A 27,908-nucleotide genomic window follows, 5' to 3' on the forward strand; every position below is an offset into this window, starting at 1 on the left:
AATAAATGAATGGATTTTTGTCAATCTTGGGGTTTGTGGCCCCCTATCATCATTGGTCCTTGCTTGCCCTGTTTTCTTTATAGTATTTATTGCACAAGCATTGCATAACTATATGCATAGGGCATTTATTTATTGGAATACATTTCTTATGGTGCATTAGTCCTTTAGAACTCAGAATCTCCAGGGCTTATACTATAATTCCTTCCATATGCTCTCTTAGCCAGTGGTTCTCAAAGTTCAGTGTGTGCTATGCCCAACCCCAGAGTTTCTGACTCAGTAGGTCAGGGAAGATCTCTTCGTGGAGGTGACATTTAAGTTGGGACTTAAAGAATGAAAGGAGTCCAATCCAATGGGAGTTGAAGGGGATTCAGGTGCAGGAAACAGCAGGCACAAATACTCTGAGCTGAGGATAGTGCTCTGCTGTTTGAGTAACAGAAGGGAGGCAGGTATGGCTGAAACTTGGTGAGTATTTATTGAATCCCTTTATATCCCTCAGATGTACAACTTCAAATAATTTAGCACCGCTCTATCATAATGTAGGCCAGAAAAAATAATGTCTTCATTTCAAGTTGAAACTTTAAACACCTAGAGTATCAAAATATACGATAGCAGCCAAGATGACTGTAAATTACTATAGAATAATAAAATCCCTTCCTAAAATGTAATTTCTAATTTATCAAGCTCCACACTTAAGATTTATGTATTTTTATGTATATAACAATTCTGAAAGTTAAATCTAAAATACAATAACATTTCCTCATGGATGCAAAAGAGATGCATAACTTCTGTGTTTAGAACTATTTTTTAGCAGTCTGTAACCTTTAGGGCATAATCCCAAATCTTCAGAAGGGCACATGAAGCCCATCTCTACTGGCCTGTTTTTCTTCTCCTTTGTCTCCTAAAATGTACAGTTTCTGCCCCAACTGTATGGAAGCACCCGCAACATCCCCAAAAGGGGTGCTCTGCCATGCCTTGTTCCACTATTGCACAGAGCTCCTCTGGGGAGCCTCGTCCGGCTGCATCCCCTGAAGTGTGAGCGAGGCCACCCTGCACCTTTGTCGCACCAGAGCTCACTTCCTCCTTCACATTGTGATGTGTTCCCCTGGGCTCTCTTGTTCACTTGTCTCTTCTGGGCTTGGCTCTGAGCTCCCAGAAGGCAGGGACTGTGCCTTATGTTTCTTCGCTGCCCACCACAGTGCCGGGCATACGGATTGCATGGCCCCATAAATGCTTACTGGGTGAATGGAGGAGTCTACAAAGTCTCATGCTGCTGCTTCAAACAGAGGTATGATCTGGGCTTGCCTCAGGAAGCCAGATTCGGTACTCCGAGTGTTTATATTGCACAAAATGCTTAAGAACCTTCTTCACACATGGTGCCTAAGTAATGCCGTGCATGGGTGCCATGCTCCTTGAAGTTTCAGGATTTCTGACACCTGCCCCTGGGTCCCACCTAGCAAGGACAAACGTGTTGTCCAAGCCCTTCCTCTACCTGTGGCATAGATGGGGACATTACGCATCTCTTCTGTCACAGGGAACAGTGCCTTTTTGGCCTTACTGAAGTCTGGCTTTGATTATTTTTTAATCATTCACACAGAGTCCGTCCCCTTTCTGTGGCCGATGTTTCCTCAGCTGTAGGAACTAAAGCTCACATGTCACGCCCTGAGAGGTGTTTTCTCTCTCTCAGGGCAACCTGTCCATTCCTTTGTAGCACCCAGCACAATCTCCACTCACATACTGATTTCTTTGCTGTCTCCCTGAGAGCTGGGTATTTGCTCCTCAAGAGTAGAGATGGTCCCTTTCTCTTCACTAGACGGAACACCGTATGGTGCTTCGTCAGCATCTGCTGAGAATGTGGCAGGATGAGTTTGGGATGAATTACCCTCTGAATACGTGTCATACTCCTAATGGGTGTGTCCAGTTATGAAAGAAATCCATAATATAATTCTCAAAAAACAAACCAGAAGGCAGGAATAGCTATTATAATTTTACTGATAAGGAAATAGCATGAGGAGAGATTGACTTGATCAAAAGAAGTTAACGATAGGAATAAAGGCTTGGATCCTGGTTTTCTGACAGGAAGCAGTTTTTCCCTATACACTTATCTTGAGAGAAAATTTCAGGAGTGTTGAAATATGGATGATTGCTCCAAAGTTTACCCGAGTGGAAATTCTATTGTCCCCTTGGTGAGCGCGCGCTAGGGAAGAAAAGGAAAATCAACAGGGTGGTGACGAAAGGATGGCAGAAATGATCCAAGTGGCCTATTTGACATGCTATTTATGCTTTCCTTCAAGTCTCTATTGTAGGCGAATTTATTATAAAACTTCAAGATCTAAATTTGTAACTCACACCAAACAGTAAACTCCCTTGTATGCTGTCTCGTCTTCAGGAAGGTTTTAGGAACTGATTGGCAACGTGTTGACACTGGGGTCTCTTCAGTCCAACTTGAGTGAAGAAAACTCAAATGTAAAACTCAGTTCAGTCAAGATTTTATTTTTGGTTGGGAACCAATCAAAATGAGCCTCTGAGTTCATCTTCTAGTTTTCAGAGTGCTCTTTCAGAATAAACATGAGAAAATATTTCATTTTCAAAACATAACGCTCTGTACATATTAGTGAGAAGCACCATGACTCAGAAACCGTAGTTACGGTATCTACACATTGTGGCAGAAACTGCTGCGAGAACACATGATGACAGTACAAGCCTCTGTGAATTTTGATGAGCAAATGGCATTGATTCACGTCTTTGTGAATTAAAAGCTTGGGAAATGTCTGTGAACCTTTGCCTTTGATGTCGTTTGTCTGCTCATCTATAGAAATAACTTCTTGTCTATTCTCATAATAAATTCAGATGTTTAATACAGCATCCCTGAAATGTTTTGGCCACAATCCACAGGGAAAGAGAGTTATTGCTTCTGCCTGTGGTAGGAATTGAGGAGGCCCCTCACAGGGAGAGGTATTTGGGCTGGATCTTGGAGGATGACGAGGACCTTGCTGGGTGAGTAGGGGATTAATGTTTCCTGGTAAGGGATAGCGTGAGCAAAGACTCAGAGGTGTGATAGCTCTGTAGAAAGTACCGAGAGTTTGTAGAAGTCCTGTGAGCACAGACGACAAGGAGAGAAGAGGGAAAGACAAGAGATGGGGAAATAAGACTAGGAAGGTAAATTGAGGCCAATGTCAAGAAGAGCTTTATGACCTATTAAGTAATTTAGACTTCGTCACTAAAGCAATTGGGAAATATTAACATTATTTGAAATAGTGCTTAAGAAATTACAGGCAAAGGTCTGCATATAAAGATATGAACCGATGTGATCCTCCCAAAGGAGTTGACAACCCAACGTTCTGCAGAGGAAATAAAGACCAGAACAGACCTTCTTGCATTATTAACGTGAAACCATGATGCTTTCATCTATGATCTGCAGCTGTAAGGTAAGCCACTGTGTTGTAACCTAGGAATACACCGAGACATGGTTTGGGACTGGGGGTGTGGGGTTGGGGCACCGGATTCCTTTTAGCCACTCTCCGCTTTGAAATCTCCGGTCTGACATGGCACTTACCTGGGACTGGGTTTCTTTAGCTGTAAATGAGAGATTGATTAGATCAATGATTTATCTTAGAGGTGGACATATTTTTTTCTATACAGGGATAGAGCACAAATGTTTAGAATTTGACAGTTATGTAATCTGTTTCACCACCACTCAACTGCCATTGTAACTCCAGAGGAACTATAGACAATATATCGTTAAGTGAATGTGGCTGTGTTCCAATAAAACTCTATGGGCACTGGAATTTGAATTTTGTCTAATTTTAATATGTCAAAAGCTATTATTCTTTTTAGGATTTTTTCAATCATTAAAAAAGTGTGAAACCCATCCTTAGTTTACAGACCATAAAAATTAGTCAGTGGGCTGGATTTTGGCATATGGGCCATTGTTAGCCAATCACTATTTCATTATGACTTATTTATTTATAGGAAAAAGTAATACTTTTTGAAAGTTTGGCAAGAGTGTATTTTCCATTTTTGTCCATTTATTAATTTATTTTTAAATGTAGCCAATCTGTATTGACAAAACTTATGGTGGTTATAAGGGTGCTTGCCTTATGGTTATAGAGACTTATCTAAGAACAGTCTCTATAGGACTGAAAATAACTTTCCTGATACCCACACTATGATCATAGAGTAGTTTAAAGAGAAACTACTTCATCAGTCCTTGTATTATCACTTAGAGGGAGAAGAGGGTATTTTAAAAAATACAGCATCAATATTTTTAAGACATGGTTTTAAAAAATGAGAAAGGGTTAAGCAGATATTTATACCCTGATGATCAGAACAGCATTATTCACAATAGCCAAAAGGTGGAATTAACCCAAATGTCCAACAATGGATGAACGGATAAACAAAATGTGACATACACACTTAATGGAATATTATTCAGCCCTTTAGCAAATCCAGATAATGCTACCACATGGATGAACCTTGAAGACGGTGCTAAGGGAAGTAAGCCAGACACAGAAGGACTAAAGTTGCATACTTCCGTTTACATGAGGTACCCTAGAGTAGCCACGGTCACAGAGACAGAAAATAGAAGAGTGGTTGCCAGGGGCTGAGAGGAAGGGGAAAATGGGAGTTAATGTTTGATGGCTATGGAGTTTCAGTTTAGGAAGATGAAAAAGTTCTGGAGATGGGTGATGGCGATGATCGTATAACAATGTGAATGTACTTGATGTTGCTGACCATGCACTTACAAAGGGCTAAAATGGTAAATTCCATGTCACGTATATTTCACCACAGCAATTTAAAAGAATGAGACAACAATGAAATGTTTAACCTAGTATCACACAAGACAAAAGGAAGAAGCAGGAGCAGGCTGCAGGACCAGCACCTAGTATAGTAAGCAGTACAGGACTCTTTGAACACACAGTGACCCAGACAACTTTAATGTCTGTGTATTTTTTTTTTTAGCGTTCTATTTATTACCAATGTCTGTTTTTTGAGTACTCTATTCCAGAGCACATTACTTCAGAGTAGCCTTTCAACTGCCGTTTTACAAAGGAGGAGACGGAGATTCAGAGAGCTTCATTGTCCAGGAGCCCACAGGCAGGGGCGAGAAGCACTCCCTGGCTGTGCTTCCAAAGCCTCGGTGCTAAGCCCCCACAGACCGCTGCCTCCCCGAATTCTGAATCCACTCCTGTTAGACTCTTGAAATCGTCTGCCACCGAAAACAGGGTTTTCTGTGTGATTCATGTAGCCATTGCTACCTCTGAAAGAGAGAGGACTCAGCTGCGTTTCCTTAGAGTCGGGGTCAGGGGCACAGGACCCGCGTGCTGTCGGTCCTGGAAAGGCCAGGAGGCCGGGGCTGTGTGCTGCTGACGGTGCCGTGGGCCAGGCTGATTGGCATCTCCGCTCTGGGTAGCATGACTCATAGAGCCTTTTAGCCCACAGATTCCCACCTCAAACGTCTACACGACACCACTAAATAATAAATATGTGCATGCCTTATCTCTCCTGCTTGACTGTAAGATAAAGGCAGGAGCTGAGCCTGTTTAATATTTATATCCTCCGTAAGATCGCCCTGTGCAGTGCTTTGCACCAAGTAGGCACTCAGCAAATATTTGTTGAATGAATGCATAAATGAATGTTAAATAATCTGCCTCCAGATTTTCCTTTTGTTTCAAATTTTCTCCTCCATCTGACACATGCAAGTTCCTTCCGTGTCCCTTTCATGGATATTACAGATGCCCTCAACTATTTTTCGTGTTTTTCTGGCCTGCTTTCCCTCATCACTGCCGAAACAGACTGAGGGCCAAAAATAGAACCTCCTTGACAACTTTGCAGAGGACTTACGTCCCCGATTCCTGAGGTGGCAATACTGATTCTGCTAGCACAGAATGGGAGTTTTCTGACTGCCACATTCTTGATTTTGCCCGACGTTTAAAAGGGATGAAAGTTTTCCCTGAACGGTGGTTAGCACAAACTGCAATCACCCTTGGAAGGTGGGGTTCAGGACAAAGGGAGGGACGTCGCAGCTCGCCGTAAGGATGCTGAACGATGCTCAAAAAAGAAATAGAATTCTCTCTCTCTCCTTTGTCCCTCTCTCCTTCCATTCCCACACTTTCTCTTTCCTCCCTCCCTCCCTCTCCCTTTCTTCCTTCTTTCTTTCTTTCTTTCTTTCTTTCTTTCTTTCTTTCTTTCTTTCTTTCTTTCTTTCTTCCTTTCTTTTTCTTTCTTTCTTTCTTTCTTTCTTTCTTTCTTTCTTTCTTTCTTTCTTTCTTTCTTTCCTTCCTTCCTTCCTTCCCTTTTCTCTCTCTTTCTTCCTTCCTTCCTTTCTTTCTTTCTTTCTTTCTTTCTTTCCTTCCTTCCTTCCCTTTTCTCTCTCTTTCTTCCTTCCTTCCTTCCTTCCTTCCTTCCTTCCTTCCTTTCTTTCTTTCTTTCTTTCTTTCCTTCCTTCCTTCCCTTTTCTCTTTCTTTCTTTCTTTCTTTCTTTCTTTCTTTCTTTCTTTCTTTCTCTCTCTTTCTTTCCCTATTTCTTGCAGTTTCTGGTTTATGGCAGGGTCAGTGACTCACATTTGTTTTCAAGCCAGTGCATGTTATGAAGACACAAGACAAGAATGTGCGTAAACACATACCCTGCCACAATGCTGATTCCTTTGGATCAAACTGGGGAAAACCCACAGCAACAGACACTGCCTCAACCTAGAATTGTCTCTAATCCATATACACTGACACACAGGTTCCCAGTGCTGCTCTAAGGGGACTTAGATAGGAAATCTGGCTTCTTCTCTCAGGGACACTACAAGATGGTAGGAAAATAGGACGGACACAAATAGTAACACAAGGAACATCTAACAGTTAAGTGGGTAATAATCAAAACTCAACAGACACTCATACTAATGGCTTTTATTTATGGAGTTTCGCTATGTGCCAGGCACCATGCTAAGGACTTCACATACTCATCTCTTGAATTCTACCTACAAGTCCCAACCTCAGTGCACAAGAGTGCGGGGTCAGTGGGGTGCTTAATTTCAGACTCTGGAATCAGATTGCAAGCCTCTGGTTCTGGGTATGGCCTGGCCTTTTCCCACTGCAGAGAGAGAACACTCCTTCCCAGGTATTTAGCTGGGGGGGGGGGGGCGGTTCACCCTAGCCATGTGATCTTCGAGCACCAATGTCCCTCTCTTTCCTTCCATTTTCTCAAATATAAAATATAACCATGGAACTTACCTTATTGAATTGACATTAAATGAAATAATGTAAGTGTAGTGCTTAAAACAGTGCCTATGTGGAGTCAATGGTCTGTGAAGATCAGGTATGACGACCTTGAGAATCAGAGAGGTTAAATAACTGACCAGCGTTCATTCAATAAACGTATACCGGACTGAGAATTCAAATGCAAACCGGGCTGATCCCTCGGATCTAATCTACTTCACCGTAACGGCGGTTCAGAGAGCAGTAACTCCTTGTGGATCAGTGGGAAAGCGGGGAGATTTACAGACAATGTGAGAGTGTTTGAAGGAGGGACTAGAATTTGTTGAAAAAGAAATGGAGACTGGAGGCTTTAATGAAGAAAGATCTCTTGAGTTACCAAAACGTCCCTCTTTGCCAGCTACTACCTCTGGGCTTCCTTTCTTCCCTGCCAGCCCGACTTCGCCTCCCTCCAGTGAAGAAGACACAGCAGCTGAAAAATCCACCGCTGAGGATGCTCTGAAGGTCAAAAACTGCTCCCCGCGCCACCAGGAATGTCCTACAGTGGTCGCTCTGGGTCTTGGTTTCTTTTGCTCTATTTTAGGTTTTGCTTGCTAATCTGCACATGACTTTGGGAAAGAAAATCTAATATTTTAGCATCTAATTATGTAAATATCTTATTTAAGTTAGGAACAATATTTATAAATGTGGCAGGAAAGGTGTACCACCTCTGTTCTTGGGAGAACTAGGTTTCTCTCAAAGTTGAGGAAATAGAGGAACTATATGTGTGCATATATGTATAAGCATAGTTTCTAGACCTATACCTATACTTACATCGATACCTCTACGTATCGTCTACACCTACGTCTATCTATATCAGTATCTATCTATCCATATTAAAATGCAACAGAATTTTAGAAGCACTCTTAGCATTATAAGCTATAAGGAGACTGGTTGGCAGAATTAATCTCTATAGTTCACTTAGTGTCTAATTATACCTTACGTCTCTAACCTTAGGCTCAGCCATGATGATGATCTCTCATCCTTTTCTTTCTCCATCCTTGGGTGCCAGAATCTTTAACAGTCTGTGAGGATGGAGAATGCTGTCAATGCACAGAGGAAGGGGACCTTGGGGACTGGAAGGGGAGAAGAGCAGGCATTAACAAGGCCGAGGGAGCACGTGTGGGAGAGGATATGGGCAAGTGGAGAAGAGGAAGGTCCCACTCCTGTGAATGTGAGGATGCCTTAAATAGACTAGGTACATTATCCTCTGGTTCTGCATGGAAAACCTTATTTGAGGCTGAGGCAGAGAAGTGACTAAACATTTTCAGGATTCCCAGTCTGTATTTGACACTTTTTGGTGCTCTGCTCCCCCATCACCAGCTGTCAGCTGGATTCCACCCATAAGGAAGAGAGTCATGAAGACTCTCCTAAGTGGACCCATTTAACCAGTTGACAGTAAGGCCATATCCTCCTGCTATGGTAAGGGCACAGGTTTAAGTGAAATGAGTAAGTAGTTTTATGTATTACTTATTTCTCCTTCTTTACCTAGAATGATCTTAGATCTCTGGAACATTTCCGACCTTACAGGATGCCCTGAAGTACACTTGAAAGTCTTGTAGTCGTTACATTTGGCTTCTAAACTACGTCATACCTTTGTTTGAGGCCTCATCATCTCTTGCCTGACCCATTGCAGTAAGCACCTTATCGGTCTCCATGTCTCCAATCTACTTCGTAACTGATGCTGCGGTTTTCTTTCTAAGTCATAACGCTATAATGGTCATTTTCCTGCTTTTCATTGTCACCTTTTTTTAAGCCTTACTTTTCCTTTCTTCTCAAATGAAATATAATCTGGAATCTGACGTACAAAACACGGAATCAGCTCTGCTCTGTGAAAGTAGGGTTGGGTGCAGGCAGAGTCCCTGCTCACTCAGTCTATGTCCCCACATCTTTCACCCCCTTGACCTTGGCCATCCCCTGCCTTCTCCGTGGCATCCACAGGATCCCTTAGAACCTGTTTGGATCAAGAGCATCTGAAGCACATGGTGCTGCTTCTTCAGCTCCCCTTCCGTTCAGCTTCAGCTCTGGCCCACTCAGTGTTCTCTACCTTTGTACCACCTGCCCCTCTCCCTGAAATGCTCTCCCCCTTCTCGCTGCCCAGTGATCTCCTCTCACCCTTAGAGAAGGAGCTCAGATGCTACCTCCTCTTAGAAACCTCCCCAACATCCCTGGAGAGAGTTGGCCAAGCCTCTGTGCCCACAGCTGTCCCTGACCATTTCTACACCATTTACTACATTGTTTCGCAGTTCTCTAGCTGCAGCGATCAGAGAGGCCATGTCTTACTGTGTTTGTTTCCTTGTGTCTGTTTCTGTCTTCTAGCAACGTGCTTGTCCATAGCAGGTTGAAATGATCATCATTGGCCAAATGGGGAGAAATAGTGTGCTGAGCCCAAGTCAGGATCAAAAACTGTCTTGAGTCCATTGATAGCTTAGCAAACACGGTGAAAATGAGTGAATGTTTTCTTCATTCTTTGTGGAGTAAACTAACCATATGGTTTTATCCTTTAAACTACACCATCGAGACAAAATGGACTTCTTCAGGGCACATGTTCAGTCAAGTGTCCAGAGTCAAAAGAACCGAAGAAAATGGTTCTCTAGCATTCCTGGGATATAATCCTGTATCTTTTTCAAGGCCTAACTCACACATTACCTTCTCCTGGGGGCCTTTGGTGGCTTATCATTCCTATGTTTGTCTCTTTCTATTCAACTCTTCTAATGATGGTTGTTTCTACTGTGTAATTCATTCCTAAATTCCTTACCCTGGACTCAATCAGTATTTTGGATTGAAATATGTTGATCCGTGGAAGCAAAAGCTGGGTTTCATGGATCTTCGTATGCTGCCTCTTCTGTTAATCAGCAAAGGACTCAAATCTCCAAGGATTCTTTTTCAAAACCTTAGCAAAAAAAAAAAAGGGGGGGGGGGAGAAGGCTTACAGAAACATATGCCATTTGTTATTTTGAGCACGTGGTTCTTCTTTAGAAGTCGTATAGAAAGGTAAAGATTACTATCCAGAGAGAGAGAGAGAATTATTTAGCAGCTTCCACATTTCAAGGATGTGGCAGAATTTAACTAAGGGCAAACGCTGTCTTTGCTGGGAAAATACAGTAATGGGTGTCTTTCAGTACGCAAAAGGAAGTCCGTGAGCTAGATGGTCTGTAACAGGAATGCTCACTTTTTATCTGGTAGGCAGGGGTACTGGGAGGCCAGAGAGAAGGAAAGTTGGAAAATGGGAATCTCGCTAGGGACAGTGGACCTGGCAATATGGTGGCAGGCCAGAGCCCAAGGCAAGAAAGGACTGGTTAAGAAGTGTCCCCTTGGGGGATGGATGAGGAACTGTAAGAACACTATTCTCTTGTATTCAGTATTGAGTTGTGTTTTATTCCATAAGGTGCTGGTCCCTCTTCATTATTCCCAAGCATTCAAAACAGTCTGTTGTGCACAATGGCTTTTTGTCAGAAGCAATGAGGGGAGAGGTGGCTGCACAGAGCACGGAAAGAGGAGACGAGTCAGAGAAGGGAAAGTAAGCAGGGAGCAAGAAGTCAGAAGAGGCAGGAAGTCTGGGCAAGAGGTAAGTAAGGTAACAACAGACTCCAGGGGAAAACCACGGAGTCTTGGGGAGCAGGCTGCACATCCCCCAGTTCCTGGATTAGGGGCTCACACAATTTCCTCTGGATGTTAAAGGAAAGGATGATCTTTACATTTCCTACAAAGGAAATGTTTAGAAGGGTGTGTTGTGCTCTCTGGGAACGATGCTCCTCCCCGCCAGCAGGGCTCTCACAGGGCCTCTGGTAAGACCTGAGCATCTCGATTTTAGAGGACTCACGGCTCATTTGTCACATTACAGACGGTACGGTATTCTGTTGTAAGAATGTGAAACCATCTTTGTAATTTTGCTTTTGATATTATATATTCTTGATGTAATTACTCACTTCCATTTTAGTTTAGTGTTTTATTTTGGATCCAGTGAATTTTTAAGATCAGATCTCAAACATTTTCATGGACCTCTCTGCAAAGCTCATGAACTGCAGCTCTCTGCTCAATATAGCTGATGGATAAAACGTTCATAGATGACAGTAAGCTCTTTCGTGCAGAGGTAAAGCCAATTCCCAAAGAGGCATTATCAGCTTCTCTTGATAAACACAAATATTTAACTCACACCCACAAATGCTTAATTTAGACCCTGATTGTTCAAACAGAATTTCAGTGGGTTAATTAAAATAACATAGAAATAATTTTTAGTATAGGTCTTTATAAGCCTTTTGGTTATCAGTTAGGGTCTTGTTTCTAATTAAAAAACAAAACAGGACAATGCACGGAGTAATTAGTAAATTAAAACCTTCAAAGTAAACCTCAAGGCCTAAGAACTCTAATTTTTAAAAGTGTTTTTATGTCAAGAGACAATTTAAAGTACAGGTTTTACAGATATTTTCCTTTTAAATAGAATTCTCTAAGCTAATCAGATGTTGAGCGGCGTTCCCTTTAATTTTATCTGGCCAAGCTTCCCTCCATCTGTTTTCCCATAATGCTCTCATTCTCTCCTCCAGATGTTTGGCACAGCATTTCAACTCGATGTCTATTTCTTCTTGTTCTCCTTCACCTCACATGAACCTTCCAAGTCATAATTCTTTGGAAATAGACACAAGGAGCTTTAGTTCAAATTACCATCTTTTACTTAAGGACTTCCATCTCTAAGGTCAGTACAAAAATTTCTCTCTCGTTGTAGAATTTCTTGGCTGTGTATATTTAAAAAAAATAAAGGAGAAAAAGAAACCAGAGGCCCCAGATTGTTAAGCAACATCCTCGTGTTCACATAAGCCAGACTCAGGAACAGGAATTAAACGTCGAGAATTTTACTTTTGATTCTTTTTTAACATTTGATTTACCGAGAACTGAAGCTCTTCTATCAGTCACTCTACAGCTTCAACTTTGATCAATGCCTCTATTCAATAGGGTGTCAAATACCTGAAGGGAAATAAAAGAATTCTCTGGAACATATGGCAGGAAAGGATCACTTGTGTGTGCTCACAGAGAAGACGAATGACTCGCATTCCCCGCTCTCTCACTGTGTCAGTGTTCTCCATCCCTCAGCCGATCTTCGATCCTCGACAGTCTTGTGCCCCAGCGAATCTCCTGCATTTCAAAGCAAACTAAATGGAAATAAAGGTTTAAATATCTGGAAAGTAAATCGTGATTTAAAAAAAATATATCTAGCAGCATGAAAAAAATTTTTCTGACAAATTGTACAGCATGTTAGGAAAATTCTTTTCTGAGACCACCTGCTGATATCCTAGTTTATAGCTGGAGAGAATACTGCCTTATGTCCAAAACTTAGATAGAACTAAAGCATTTGACGAGAAAGAAAAAAATACCATAAACCTCATTAAGAACTTAGGTCGTTTTCATGGTGTAAATGAATCTGTAAAATAGAAAAGTTTCTCCTTCTTCATGTCTCATGTTTACCCTTTACTCTTCCATCCTCCCTGGTGACGTTTGGGTAAAGCCAGTAGGGGCCCAGCTGCGTTTGGACAATGGCCTTCAGCACGCGTCTCCCTGCTTCTGGGCTCTCCAGGATCCTGTCCCTCTATCTACTAGAACTACTTCCAAAGGGAACTCTGCATTTGTCTAGAAGCAAGAGCTCACAAGGTATTGGGGGAGAAGATGAAGCACCAAGGACCCACTCAAGGGCATGGGTGGAACTGTCCTGAAAGAGATGAATGAGAGCGACGCCTTGCCTGAGTCATAAGGAAAAGAAGTAGAAAAACAAAGAAACAGGGAATGGGAAGTAGAAGCGATGGGCCCAGGTGATGGCAGAAGATACCTCTCTGGTCTTTCTTGCCCCAGGACCCGCACTCATCTTAGAAAGTTACCAAGCTTGTAAAATATTTGGAAGTTGTGGATTTGGAGGACACGGGGATGAAGCCAGGGATCACATCCACGTAGATGGGCACAACACAGGAGCATGGAGCTGTTGGGAACTGAGTGGAAATACACATAAGAAAGTGTGGAACCATCACAGGTTGTGGCACTAGGCTCCTGTCAAAGCTCTCCAGGTGCGGGCAAGCTGGCTGAGTTTTAGGTTAGACTGCGAATGAGTCACATTACCTGTGGAGTTGACTTTGAACTCATCGGTTTGACTTTCCAGCCCTGTGTGATCTTGCCTTGGTTAACTACATTCCAGGCTCCTTTTCCTCTTTCGATTCAGTCAAACCAAGCTAATCATTTCCCCGTCAACGTAAATATTACATTCCAGTATTACCAGTTACTGCCTGAGTGATTGGAGGAAAATTACTTAGCGTTTCATAATTTCAGTCTGTTTATCTGGAAATTACCTGGGAATAAACTCATAGGATTGTTTCAAGAATTGTGATCGCGTGTGTAAAAAAGAATCTGTAACCTGCTTCTCACACAATGAGACACCCAGTGAATCTCATCTCCCACCCATTCTGTCCTCATTGTCCCTTATGAATTTTTGCTTCTATTAGTCCTTTTGCCTGAATGTTGCTTTCCCTGCCAAGTTCAAAGTCTCCTTACTTCAAAATAGTATCATACTTTATCGCATCTGGCCTAGCATTGTAGCGATGAATGTTTCTTTCATCTCCTCTTGTAGATTGTAAACATCCCAAGAACATTCAGCTTTATATCCCTTATAGTGTCTAAAGAATTTGCAAATAGTATATGCTCCATAAATATTTACTGAATACATTCTCCGTGATTATTTACCAAGATGCTCCACATGATTTTCAATCATAAGATTTAAATTTATTCCATTAAAGTCTCAAAAACAAGGCAGAATTTCTCTACTAAATATTTCCCACCCAGTTTGCAAGGACCACATTTTAAATGTCAAGTCACATTCCCCTGAATATGTCTATCACTGCCTAGGTCATAGCCAGTGCAATGTTTTGACATAAATCAAGTCCATAATATGAAATTGAATAGAACTTATTTCGAGCTTCACACTGATGAAGGAAGGAAAATAAAATCATTTGGAAAAGAGCTGCCAAACATTGGACAGCCTGCTAATTTAAAAAAATGAGATGTTTCTTTTCACCATCCCTAAGTTATTGGGATGGTAGGTGTGCCTGTTTTATGTTGTTGCTTATGTTTTCAATTGAGGAGTAAACTTTGCCTGTAGCCAGTTAATCATCCGAGCCTTTTGGAAAACTTAATTGAGAGGTCATTATTTGCTCTGCTTCCTTCTTCCTCCACATCTTCACAGCATATCAGCAATCTCCGTGACGCACCACTCTGCTGGTAATTCATACGGAATACGCAGAACCACAGATCATGGCTGTTAGACCTGCCAGATGTTCCTAGTCCCTTGCTGCAATTAAGTTCCAACATAGCCCAATTTGAAAGAGATGGAGAAACCACAGTTCTAATTAAGAATATGCATGAGTTTGCACCTTGGAAAGCCAGAAATCACATAATGTGCCAGAGTGGACAAGATCCTTTCCTCCGAGGAGAAAAAGAAAAAATATGCAGTTGTAAGTCAAGTCACCAGGTATGCACCGATGGGAAGTTCTGAAGTGAAACAGGAGGTATGAGATTGAGTGAACTATTTGAACTCTCAGCCAAACCTGTCTTAATAAGAATTTAAAGGGCTATATTGGAACTCCTAACACGAGCTGGACATTACCATCTGAGAAGCTTAGAAAAGAAAATTGCCCGTGCCTGGGTCCACCCGCAGGGCTAGTCTAGATCAAGAAAAAGAAGCAGTATTGTTGTTGGCATCCGCATCTCCACACAGAAGTAGCCTCCAGACAGTTACTATGGTAACCACGAGCGTGTTCTTCTTAGACATTAAAAATGAGAATGGAAAGCATGTTCAGCTGGACTAGAAACAGGTGCCATGTGTAGCATGTTCAAACTAGGGTCAACCAATCAAATTTGGCAATGCAGAACTTTTCTGCTGCACCTGCCATAAGTTATCAGAAGTTCCTAATGGCGTCTTCAGAAGCAGTACAGGGAATGACCTTCATTATGACACTCTCCTGAAGTGGTAGGGTTCATACTTTGTAAATCATTTCGTTTCAGTCCATTGTGATCCTGGAGTTAAAACCCTCGAAAAGATGTGAAACCCATGATTGCAAGTTAAGAGACCAGAGTTCAGTTTCGGTCATTAACTAGCTGTGAGACTTGGGCAAATCCCTGGACCTTTCCTGGTAACAATGTCCTTATCTAATAAAAGAAAGGTTTCAAGAGGTAATTTTGGGTTAGAAGGAGCTTTAGAGGCAATGTATTTCATCCTACAGTGCACATCTGTTTTGGGGGGCTTCCAAACTCCATTTCCCCTTTATTTTATAGCTGATTCTTGGCTTTCCTTTTGGAAATCAGTCTTCTCTCACTCTCAGGCTTTGTACCAACTCCACTTCTGGCCCCAGAGGAGGGCACTTCACCTAGGTCTGACCAGTTGAAACACCGCATTCCCATTCCCAAAGTGAGTGGTTTAGGGATGTGACTAAAGTCAGTTAGATCCAATGAAACTCAATTCTGGGACTTTTCCTGGAATTACGGTGAAGGACAAATACTTTTTGCTGGGGTTTAAGATTTTTGCTGGGCTTTAAGTTTTTAGGAAATAAAGCTGAGGATGTGAGGAGCAATTTTGTCATCACAGAGGGAGAACATGCGTGAGGATAAAGCCAAAACAATAAAAATTAGAGCTAATGGATAGAGAGGTGTACTGTCCCGGTGACATAGTGTAAAGCTATGCTTGAAGTTTTACATTTTTTAGTTACCTAAGCCAATGAAATCCTCCCTTTTAAAAAAAGAAGCCAGCCAGTTTGAATTGGATTCCTTTTACTTATGTCCAAAAGAGTTCTGATTAATACAAACTCCTTATTTTAGAGGCTTAGGAAACAGGCACCAGGGGTGGTGGTGACTTGTCCAGACCTAGACAAAGTCGGAGGCAGGACTAGAACCAATTTCTGAGCTTCTCAGTTCAAAGACTTTAAAAATACATCCAAACCTTGATTTTTCTTTTCTTTTCTTTTTTTGTTTTTTAAGTAACAGTACCGGCAGCTTTGAAATTTCCATTTAACGGACTCTTCCCTCCTTTCTAGTAACATCAGTCTTCTTGTAATTCTTGATTCATTTATTTTCTTGGGGCCTTTTGCTGTTTTTGAATTCACTTAGTTTGTGAACAGTGCACCTACCTACCAAGTTAATGAGAAACAAACCAAGAAACAATTCACCACTCAAATCAATACTTTGGTTCAGCATAGATCAAATCAACAGTAGTTTCTCTGTGTTTCTTATTTTTCAAGTTTATTTTTCAATAGATTTTTCAATGCATTATAGCATCAAGACCTCAATTTCCGGTCAGAGGCAGAAGAGATGGATATCTTAAAAAGGAAGAATGTGAAATTAGAGCTTAATATTTAGCTGAAAATTGAGCTTCACCAACTGCCTTTCTCATTCTGCAGCTAGTGAATTAAAAGCCAAATAATTAAATGTTTTGCTCAGTCTGTCAATCCAGCTTAAGCACTTTGTTCTCCTCAAACTATGTCCCCTCACGGCCCCTTGTCCATCTCTCTCTGATAGCGCTTATAGTGAATGCTTATGTGTCTGTCTCCCCCATTGGACCTCCAGGTCTCATGGACACTCAATCATTATGCATGCTGTGGAGCGAAAGTTGGAACACATGGCTGTTCCCAATTTATTATTTAAAGCATTGAATCAATGTGCTCCTTTTGACAATCTCCAAGGTCTGATATCAAGCTCATTTGTCCATTATTAGTAATGTGTGAGAAGAGTTTCTCATATATTGAAACTAATTTTAGGTTTTGAAAGTTTCCACCTGGACCATTTTTAATCAAGCAGAACCTTGTGGGATTAGAGACCCTGAAGTGTCGTATCTAATTGTTATATTTTCATGTTCATGTCTTCAGTAATCATCGAGAAGTGATATTGTGGACTGGCACTCAGAGGCTGTGTGAACTGTGAGAATCTACATTCCAAAATCTTCTCAAATCTTACTTGCTATCCTTCCCATTTGTCTCACATCATCTGGGGGATAGAAAGTGTGAACCTTTTTCATTTTATATACCTTGAAGTATTGAATCCAACCAGAGAGAGACAAGAATAAGGAACATTATGGAGTTTCATGTTATTATGTCTACATGTCAATTTGTAAAGCTCTACCCCATTTGGAATGGAGAGGTTGGGGAAACTTTTAATCTAGGAAAGGGGTGATCATAAATTTATCAGTGCATAACTCTTTGTCTCTTAAAGTAGAGAAAATAGAGAAGAAATGATAGCACTGTTCATTTTGAAAAAGAAGAGAATGCATCCAAACAATTTTTATTGGAGTTTTCAATGTCCTTTTCCTATTTATTTATTTTTAAATTAAGTAATTAATTTTTTGTTATTATGTTCAGTTAGCCAACATGTAGTACATCATTAGTTTTTGATGTAGTGTTCAACGATTCATTAGTTGCATATAACACCCAGTGCTCATCACAACATGTGCTCTTCTTAATACCCATCACCTGGTTACCCCATCCCCCTCACTCTCTTCCCTTCTGTAACCCTCAGTTTGTTTCCTGGAGCCTAGAGTCTCTCAAGATATGTGACCACCAAGCCAGCCCTGCAAGAAATATTAAGGGGGATTCTGTAAGTAAAGAGAGACCCCAAGAGTCACATAGACCATAAAGAAACAGAAAATCTACAGAAACAGGGACTTTACCAGCAGTACAATGACACTAAATTCATATCTTCCTTTTTCCATTTAAAAGTGAACTATTATTTAAAAATGTGCATGTTAATGTAAAAGAAGGGAAAGGTCAGCTCTACATCTAACACCTCATTCATTCCTCACAACATCCCTAATAAATATTATTGTTCACGTTTTATAAATGAATGATTAGCTTTAAGGAGGTTAAGTAAATTGCCCACAGTCATCCAGACAGTAAGCCACTGAACTGGATTGGAAGTCAAGTGTGCTCGATTCATAGATTCTCTCCTGACAACTCTGTTACATGGCTTCTCAAAACATGATCTCAACAACGTGGTAGTTCCTCCATCTACTGTGTGTCCGCTACTGTGCTATCTGCTTACATTCTTTTTTTTTTTTTTTAAGATTTTATTTATTTGACAGAGAGAGAGATAGCCAGCGAGAGAGGGAACACAAGCAGGGGGAGTGGGAGAGGAAGAAGCAGGCTCCCAGTGGAGCAGGGAGCCCGATGCGGGGCTCAATCCCAGGACCCTGGGATCACGCCCTGAGCCGAAGGCAGACGCTTAACGACTGAGCCATCCAGGCGCCCCTCTGCTTTACATTCTTCATTTCTGTTAATGCTCACAACACTTCTGCAACTTGGGTATTATGATCTGCATGTTAGAGATCAAGAAACCAGCTTAGGTAACTTTCCCAAGGTCGTAGAACTTATATGGTAGAGTCATGCTGTTAGACACCCTTCATTCCTTCAGCTCGCACTTATTGAACACAGTGTCATAGGACCAGAGTTGGGCCAAGGTAAGGAAGAAACATAATTTCTTTTCTCAGCTACTTTAAATATTAGTAAAATATTTTTTTTTTTTTTAGATTTTATTTTATTTATTCAACAGAGATAGACACAGCCAGCGAGAGAGGGAACACAAGCAGGGGGAGTGGGAGAGGAAGAAGCAGGCTCATAGCAGAGGAGCCTGATGTGGGGCTCGATCCCACAACGCCGGGATCACGCCCTGAGCCGAAGGCAGGCGCTTAACCGCTGTGCCACCCACGTGCCCCTAAATATTAGTAAAATATATTTTAATGAAGATATTGATTTGTGCAAAAACTAAAGAACAGACGTTATCAAAGCATTAGTGCCTTTGAAATTTGACTTTAGACTCTCGAAGGACCTCACACACTCCAGTGCCTTCCCGGAACACTCTTCAAGAATTACCAAACTGAGTTTAATTCATTTGCTTTGGAATCTAGGAAAAGCCTCTGCCTTTACCCTGGGGCTTTAAAAAATCACTGGCATCCAAGGGGAGGGAGTAGAGGGATGGGCAAAATGGGTGAAGGGAAGTGAGAGGTACAGGCTTCCGGTTCTGGAATGAATAAGTCATGGGGATGAAAGGTAGAGCCCAGGGAATATAGTCGATGGTCTGTAATAGCTTTGTATGGTGACAGATGGGAGCGACACTTGTGGTGAGCAGAGCGTAATGTATACAGTTGTGGAATCACTATGTTACACACCTGAAACTACTGTAACGTTGTGTGTCAATTATACTTCAGTTAAAAAAAAAAATCCCTGGCTTCCTTTCCAGTCTCCTTTGGCCCCACACCCACTCAGTCTCTCCTATAGGGAAGAGACTTGACCTGCTGATGCCCAGACACCCACCTGCCCCCTTGCTCTCATTCTATTGAGAATTCTATTGTCTCTTTTCTTCCACTGCCCGACACTTCCAATGAGGAGTATATCCCATCTGCTTCCATTTCCACATTCCCTGTTCTTCCTCAAGTACCTGCACCCTACCATTACCCTGAAGTCTGAATGCAGGTGAAATGCTCAGCACAGAGAAGGTGTTCAGTAAGTGCCAGCTATTCTCATTGCTGCCGCTGCTCATATGTGTGCCTCACCATCATACCAACTGTATTAGATTCCTAGGGCCGCCGTAACAAATTACCACAAACGCGGTGGCTTAAGACAACAGAAATGTATTATCTCACAGTTCTGGAGACCAGAAGTCTGAAGTCAAGATGTCTGCAGGGCTGCATTCCCTCTGGCAGCTCTGGGGGAGTCTTTGTCCTGTGCCTCTTCCAGCTTCTGACGCCTGCTGGAATTTCTTGGTGTTCATTGGCTTGTGGCCACATCACTTGAATCTCTGCCTCTGTCTTCACATTGTCTTCTCTTCTGTCTGCGTGGGTCAGATCTTTGTCTCTCTCTTACAAGGGCATGTTTGATGGCACTTAGGGTCCATCTGGAGGATCCAGGATAATCTACTTATTACTAGATCCTTAACTTAATCATATCTGCAAAGACCCTTTTCCTAAATAAGGCAATATTCGCAGGTTCCAAGGGGTACGACTTGGACATATCCTTGGGAGCTGTTATTAGCCTTTCACACCAAATTAGACGCTTTTTGAAAGGAGTGATTCATTTTCTTCATCTTTATACCTCCCACAAAATCTAGGACGGTGAACAGAGGATGATAGGTTCATGGGTGTCCATCAATTATTAATAAGTAAACAAATGTGTAGATAAGTAAATTACCAAAGAGGGTCATGCTCAGACAGAGTATGAGAGTGTGCCTAAGGTCCGATTTTAAAAAATCAAAACACTGCAGTTGTCCAACTGACATCCACTGAATGAAAAGCCTAATGTTAAATATTTTATAACTAGTCAGTGGTTTGGTATGACTATTGATGAAATTATTAGGAAATGTTAGATTTCCAATTAAAAAATTGTAATGTGTACTAAGCCATGACCTATGCAGTCCAGCCCTATCCTGAGTAGTGTCACATTCAAAGAAGCATAGCCCCCCAAAGGATTCCAGTGTTCACCGACACTTCTCTCAGACATTTAAAGGTCCATGCACAGGTGTACAACAACTCCTTAAAATCCCCTGCTCTCTTCCAGTCTCCAGTTTACTCTAAAATTTTGTGAAACAATCGAACCTCTCATTCTATTGATCCCAAAGCACACTACCATTCATGGTGTCCTACTGGGTTGCCCCATTCCATAGTAAACATACCCCCATCCTGTACTTACCTTACCTCCCTTGCCCAGGGAGCCTGGCGGGAGGCATGGGCACCCTCTAAGGACATAGGTGGAGGTGGGCACCTTGGAGGGTTTAGAATTGATAGCCACTGTCTGGCTGAGCCAGCTGGCTTTTACTTCTCGCCTCCTCATAGCGTTCACTAATCACAGAAATGTATTAGCTCGCCCTGGTGATATATACAGTATCTAGAAATCAGATGTTTGGCAAATAGCCCACTTGGGTCTAGTCAGAATAAGATGAATAATTCTTCAACTAGTGTGAGATGAAAAAGACAGAGTCTGTTTGTGTGTGCAAATCCATTTCCTTTCTTAGAATCTTAGAAATCACAAAACATGCCCCACAGTAGGCCCTGCACTTTCTATTGCCAAGGAGAAAATTCCAAATAAAGGCCCACTACTGAATGGATTGCTCAGTCAAAGGAGAGCCGTGGCACATTAAATTCAATAAACCACTCAAGCTTCTGATCGAATATATTATGGGAACACTATAGGCTACCGTTTAAAAGATTAGTCCAGGAAGAAACAATATACTACTGCATTGGCTTTCTTGCTGGCAGTCTCAGCTTCAGGCACAAGACGATGCTACCTGATAGTTGCCATGGTAACCATGCAAGTGTTCGGCTGGAGCAATTTCAAATGGAAAAATAGAACATCATACATGAGTCTGCTGTTTAAAGAGAAAAAGGATGGGCAGCAGCTTGAAAAATGGGAGTCTGCCAGTAAATTCTGCAATGTCAGGCTCATGAGTCTTCTGGTTTTTGTGAGGCTAGTTAGGGCTGCTACGGCACACCTGCTTGTGGGTGTCCAAAACTGCTGGTGTCCTGGGTAACTTTCAGAGGGGAAATGCAGGGTAAAAGCTGTATCTGTAACGCTGTGAAGGTTGGAGAGGACTCTGTCTGGTGGCGACCTTGTCTTGCCATTTCCCCCAAACTAGCTCTCTAATGTCTTGCCGAATGCACCAGGTCCTATAGTCACAATGGACTGTGTATCCACTTCACTTAATGTGCTCTGCCCTGACTCTGCCCTTATGCCCTGCACCCCAGTGCTCTGCTACTGAAAGATCGAGAAGTTCATTCAGTGTCCATTCAAATAGTCCTTTCAGCCTATCTGAACATCGCCCTGCAAAATGAGGTTCATGCCTGTCCTCTGCCTGCAGCTGCCTCTCCCACGAGCACTACGCTGTCCCTTGTGCCCCTGCACTTTACCACCTGTGCCTCTCATTTATAGTGTGGCTGCTTTATTTACTGTGAGCTCTCTGCTTCCTGGGAAGAACTCCCACATGGGCCCGCTCTAACCTTTCATTGGACCTACCTAATGCTGGGAAACTAAACCAACGTTCAGTCAGGCGATTCCAAATAACAGTCCCGATAGATTCTGGCAGCTCCAAACCCAGGTTCTTGCTCTGACAGCAATTGACTCGAGCTTTAGGGTCATGCTCCCTCACCCTTGACGGTGGCTGTGTCACCACAGTACTTACCTGCCCGGCTCCTGAAATGTCTGGAAGGACTGAAAGGGCTCCTGTTCTTGAGGACAGACAGCACACCCTGTTCCTCCCTATGTTTCCCATGTATTTGTTTCTCCCAGAGCTTGGTTCCTTTGCTTGGTAGGTACACACTATTGATGTATGGATGAAAATCGAAGGTAATATCATCTATTTATCGAACGCTTACTCCTATTCAGGCTCTCCTCCTCAGGTACAGTGAATGCGAGTTGCCAACATGCTTGGTGACATGCACAGCCTCGTGACAAGAACATTCTCGAGATGGGAAGGATATTCTGGTGGTCGTGAAGGTCTCACTAGAGGAGTGGCCTGAGTCTGGGTATCTTTCTTTGAATGGATTTGTAGAGAGGGCTTGGCGGACCTACGTCGTGGCAATTGCTGCTGGGCTGCTCTAGGGAACATTATGCTGGCCTCCCACCCATCATTCATTCCCCATTCGGTCATCAGTCATCCCATCAATGTCTATGGGGCCATTTCACAACCAGCCTCTATGGAGAGTGAGAACAGCACAGAAGACAGTCTCCATCCCTGTCCTCATGGTACTTACATAGTCCAGCGGACTTTTTTTTAAACCCAAAGGGCTGAAGCAGCTGCTAAATGGACTTCACGAACAATTTCGGAGAGATAAAATTGGGCCAGAGACAAGTCCAAAAAGGAAGAGGAGGAAGAAGAGATGTAAATGGCCGAAACGTAGATGGACGTGGTTGACCTTCTTGACACACAAATAAATAACATTAAAACAATAATGACAAGTCTTTATCAATACTTGATTTGGCAAAGATGATTTAAAAAGAATCATAACACCCGTTTTGGAGAATGTGTGAGGTAATGAGCACTCTCTTTCTTTTCAGGCCACCGTACCCTGGCACAGTCTTTTAAGAGGGCAACTTGGCAACAAATGTGAGAAATCTGTATTTTTTGGTTTAATAATACAATTTCTAAGACTTACCCTCAGGAGATAATTAAGGGTGGGCACAAAAATTTAGCTCAAAAGATGTTTGTGGAAGAGTTGCTGGTAATAATAACACCGTCCAGCTAAATAGGAACAAGGAGAGCAGCTAATATGTGCTGAGCACTTCCTGCGTAAGCTCCCTCCCCTAAGACGCCAAACAACCCTTGTGAGAGGCGGGACTGCTGGTTGAGGAAAAGGTGTGGGGAGGTTAGAGGCTTGTCCATGCTGACACAGCTGCAAGGCGGTACCACTGGAAGGGGGCAGAGCTCGTTCAGTCATCACACCAGGTTTCCTGTTGCTTCTATCAGTGAAAAAAAGTCAAGGTCTCACATTAGGGAACTGGTGTAATAAATTATGGAGCAGCCATGCCATGGAATGCTAGTCAGCCATACAAATAGCATAGATGAAGATACATCCGTCTGGAAAGATGTTCAAAATATGCTACTAAGCTAATTATCAGACAGTATTTATGTGTGGTCGCATGTGTATAAAGGAATCAATTTATAAGCACATGTAAGCATAGAAACATCCAGAGGCATAGATACCAAAGTTTAATCAGTGACTGTCTCTGGGTGATAAGGTGATTGTGTCATTTTTTCCCCGCCCGTTTGCTTTTTGATTATCTCTCTATTAAAAACAACAACAACAACAACAAAACACAACCGATCTGTATTATTTATATAAAAGTCCTTATATTTACTTTTTAAAAAATATTGGGGCATATTGACTTAGTATGGCCTTCCAAGCCCTTACATGACGCTCTGACTCTGGCTTCTCTGAATTCACATGGCTTCCTTTGGGGTGTTACAAAAGTCAGGCAGACGTGGGTTCCAGGCTCTGAGCTCATCTACTGATGTGTCCAGAATGTGTCCTGAGGCCAATCCCCAGCTCTCCTGGCCTCAGCTGCCGGTGGTCGGGCTAGCTGAGCTCTGAGGCTCCTTCCAGCCCTAACACACATGCGTTGTATGCATTCAGTTTCTCCTCTAGAGACGGCCTGTAACCGTTTCTAGCCCACAGGAGAAAGATTTGAGAATATGAAATCATTTTGGCCTATGAATAAACACCTGCCTAACCCATTTTAAGAAATAATAACATGACATTTATAAACCACTTTGCACAGAGCTTATGAATTCCCTGCCCAGAGGCTCTGAGTTTGACTCTAGTTATTCTAATTATTTACATGCCTGCATTCGAGTGGCGACAAGAATTTGCAACTGGTGAGAAGGGGAAATGCTTCCTCTTGAGATTACTGGGGATTTGGTGTCTCCCTGTGCTGTTGCTGATACAAAATGTTTCTCTGACGCAGAAAATGACCCCACAAAATCAACTGTGACTTCATATCCGACCTGACTTTCTTCCCAGCTGTACTCATGGGCGATTGCTGCTTCTGAGGGCCCCTGAGCTGGGCTGGAATCACATATGAGAATTGCAGCTTTACCCCATAAGGGCAGCTCGGTGTGGCAGGGCCCGTTATGAGGAGGGTCCTTCTCCTCTGTAAATGAAGAACTTGAGTGATGTTCGGTACCCTTGTTTCCTGCAAAATGACTCTAAGGCTGCCGAGCTTTAGATGGGTGTTTAAGGGCTCTGACTCTGAAGCTGGACAAACCAAAATTCATAGCTTTACTCTGCCTCCTGTTACCATGGAGTTTGGGGGAAAATTCCTTAACCTAGTTCCAGAAATCTCGACCGGGAAATGTGGAACGCTAACAGTCACTTCATCAGGACATTTGTGAAGATTAAATAAAATCGGTGTGTCAGGAATCCAGTGGGTGCCCCAACCATGGTAGGTACTGAATAAGGGGAAGCCATTAATGTTACTGTGAATAAAAGAAGCCGTTTAATCCCTTTTATGAGGCACGTGCCAGATGTGGTCTCATAGCGTGTGAAGCAGATAACAGAAGATGAAGGGAGGGGCCACAAAACAAATACTGTTACAGTGAACTCCACACACCTTGCCTGCAGTTTGCAATTGGAGAACAGTGGGCAGAATAAACTATGGTGTCTGCAGATGCTTGTGGAAGACTCCGTGAAAAAGGTAAAAGGACAATGTCATACTGCATGTTTTATGGATTCTTCTCTTCGATGTTTCAACATTTTTTGGTCTGTTTTAGGATGATTCTTTTTTTCAACTGAACCCTTATTTGGAAAAATCTTATCAGTTGAGTTGGCCCTTAGTTTAACCTGGCCTGTTTCTTACTTACTTGTTTAAATATTTCTCTCCACCACTAGACTGATTCATTTAGTAATACATTCTGAACCTTATCACGCTCCAGACCCTGTGCTAAACCCTCGGTACAGACGCATTTCCAGCTCTCAAGGAGTGGGCGGTAAAATAGAGGGAGAAAACTAAGTGTTCACTTCATTTGTAAATTTTTCCTCTCCTCCAGCCCTTTAAGGAGGACCAGCTGCTGAATTCTCCTTTGTGAAATAGGCTCCAAGTGTAATGAAATGTCAGAGGTACAGTGGTGGAAGATGTCCCTGCTAGTGAGGGCCTCAAGCGGTAGGAGTCAATCCAGGGAGGGAGGTGCAGAACAGACTTCACAGGAAGGGGGTAGGGCGCCTTGGTGGCTCAGTCGGTGAAGCATCTGCCTGCGGTTCAGGTCATGATTCTGGGGTCCTGGGATCGAGTCCTGCTTTGGGCTTCTTGCTCAGCAGGCAGCCTGCTTCTTCCTCTCCCTCTGCCTGCTGCTCCCCGTGCTTGTGTGCTCTCTCTCTCTGTCAAACAAACAAACAAACAAACAAACAAACAAATCTTTGAAAAAAAAAAAGACTTCATAGGAAGGAAAACTGTTACAAAGGGTTGGAAACGTGTCATACTTACACTTGTATTTCTATTTCAGATTCTCTGCTCTTTATCCTGGCATCTATCATAGTGTCTTAGGCGTGCTGTCCACTGGGCTTCATCAAGTTCTTCCAGTTCCACAAGGGAGGTATGTTCTCTCAGTGGGTGCTGACTTCTCTCTGGGAGGTCCCATGAGATGAGACCCGGAGCTGTGGTTCAAAGAGGAAAAAAAAATCCATTAGGACAACCGCATAAGAACTCAGGAATGGGAGTAGATTTAGAGTTAAATAGTCAGAGCATGGAGCCTGGGTTTCCCATGTAACGGTGGAGTGAACCTGAATGAGTGACATCATCTCCTTGATATTAAGTTTATGCCCCTTTAAAATGAAAGTAGTGACAGCAATGCCACCACGAGATAAAGTTTATAATATCAGTTGGCAAGTGTATGGAATTTAGAAGACTCTCATTTAAATTTTAGTTTCTTTCCATTGATTAGAAGACAGTCCACAATATTTCGAGGAATCCTTCTCTCTGTCCCTCCACCTGGCTGATTTGTAGAGGAAGATCTATTTCAGATGATATCATTTAGAAAATCAGATATTTAAGCCTTGATTAAATGACCCCTTGCCCAGTCAGAGTTCAATATCAATACCCTTTAATGATTGTTGCTTTTATCAGCTGGGATTTTACTTGATCTAAATGTTAGATCCCTAGGACAGCTTTTAGGATTGCTTTCAGGAAAATATGCCACTTGATCACCTAAGAATGGCGCACCTCTTATCCAAGTGTGATAAGAAGAAGGCTGAAGTGTAGAACAGGGAGTTATCTAAAGTAGAAACTTTAAATGTATATCAACGATGATGAATTCTCTGTAGCCCTGTCGGGTCTATCCGTAGAGATCCAGACGAGGGAGAGGAGGAGTGGAATGGTGACTCAGCATTCTCCAGGAATGAGTTAGCATCCGAAGAGAAGTGCACTTTGAAGGTGAGAAGGGCAGGGCGGGAAAAGTGTGTTACAGAAGCGGCTACCCCAGCCGTTCTCAGAATCATAGCAGAAAACTCCAGAGTGTATTAACTTACTTGGCTTCCTTGCAAGGAGTTAATTTGATAGCTCTAATGCTATATACACCTCGAAATCATTATTTGTTCTGTGTTTAAAATGGGAAATTGAAGTTTGACAAAGTCATTTAGACCAGCCAGGATCTCATGCAAAGCAATTGGTTCAGAGCTATTAGCACAGCAGATTTCTCGGTCCAGTGAGAGTTTGATATAGTAGGGGAATGTCTTTGTGATTCTTTCCATTTCAAGCTCCAGACAAACTGCCCTTTCTGGGTCTTTAACCTGTTTCTCTGATTACTTTTTAAGTGTCTCTCGGGAAAGTTTTCCCTCAATTTGGTGCTCACTGGTCCAAGCCTTTGCTTCTATCCCTCTCTCCTTGCTTCTTTTTCTTTTTCTTTCTTTCTTTCTTTCTTTCTTTCTTTCTTTCTTTCTTTCTTTCTTTCTTTCCACCATCTTTGAGAAACTGCATCAGATGGAGATCTTCTAAATTTACTGTTCTCCACTCCTCACTTTTTTCCTTGGCTGTCTACTCAAATTTCTCCCTTATACTTTTGCAGTAATATTTCATATATTCACTCTTTTCCTCTAAATGGTTGCCAAAACATGCAGCTGCTTCTTCCTGAATATTGTGAAGATTCACCCTCTTATCTATCAAAAGGGGAAAAAAGAC

General features: G+C 42.3%; 1 protein-coding gene across 1 annotated transcript in view; it reads left to right on the top strand.

The window, feature by feature from the left end:
* Nucleotides 1–3,319: 3,319 nt before the first annotated feature.
* CPO (carboxypeptidase O) overlaps nt 3,320–27,908 on the top strand; it is an 84,608-nt gene continuing 60,019 nt past the window's right edge. The window contains exon 1 of the mRNA XM_026492095.4: nt 3,320–3,425. The gene's annotated coding sequence lies outside the window, so the exon portion shown is untranslated. The remainder of the gene's footprint in view (nt 3,426–27,908) is intronic.

The sequence above is a fragment of the Ursus arctos genome, unplaced genomic scaffold (genome assembly GCF_023065955.2).
Source record: "Ursus arctos isolate Adak ecotype North America unplaced genomic scaffold, UrsArc2.0 scaffold_1, whole genome shotgun sequence".
Taxonomy (NCBI): Eukaryota; Metazoa; Chordata; class Mammalia; order Carnivora; family Ursidae; genus Ursus; species Ursus arctos.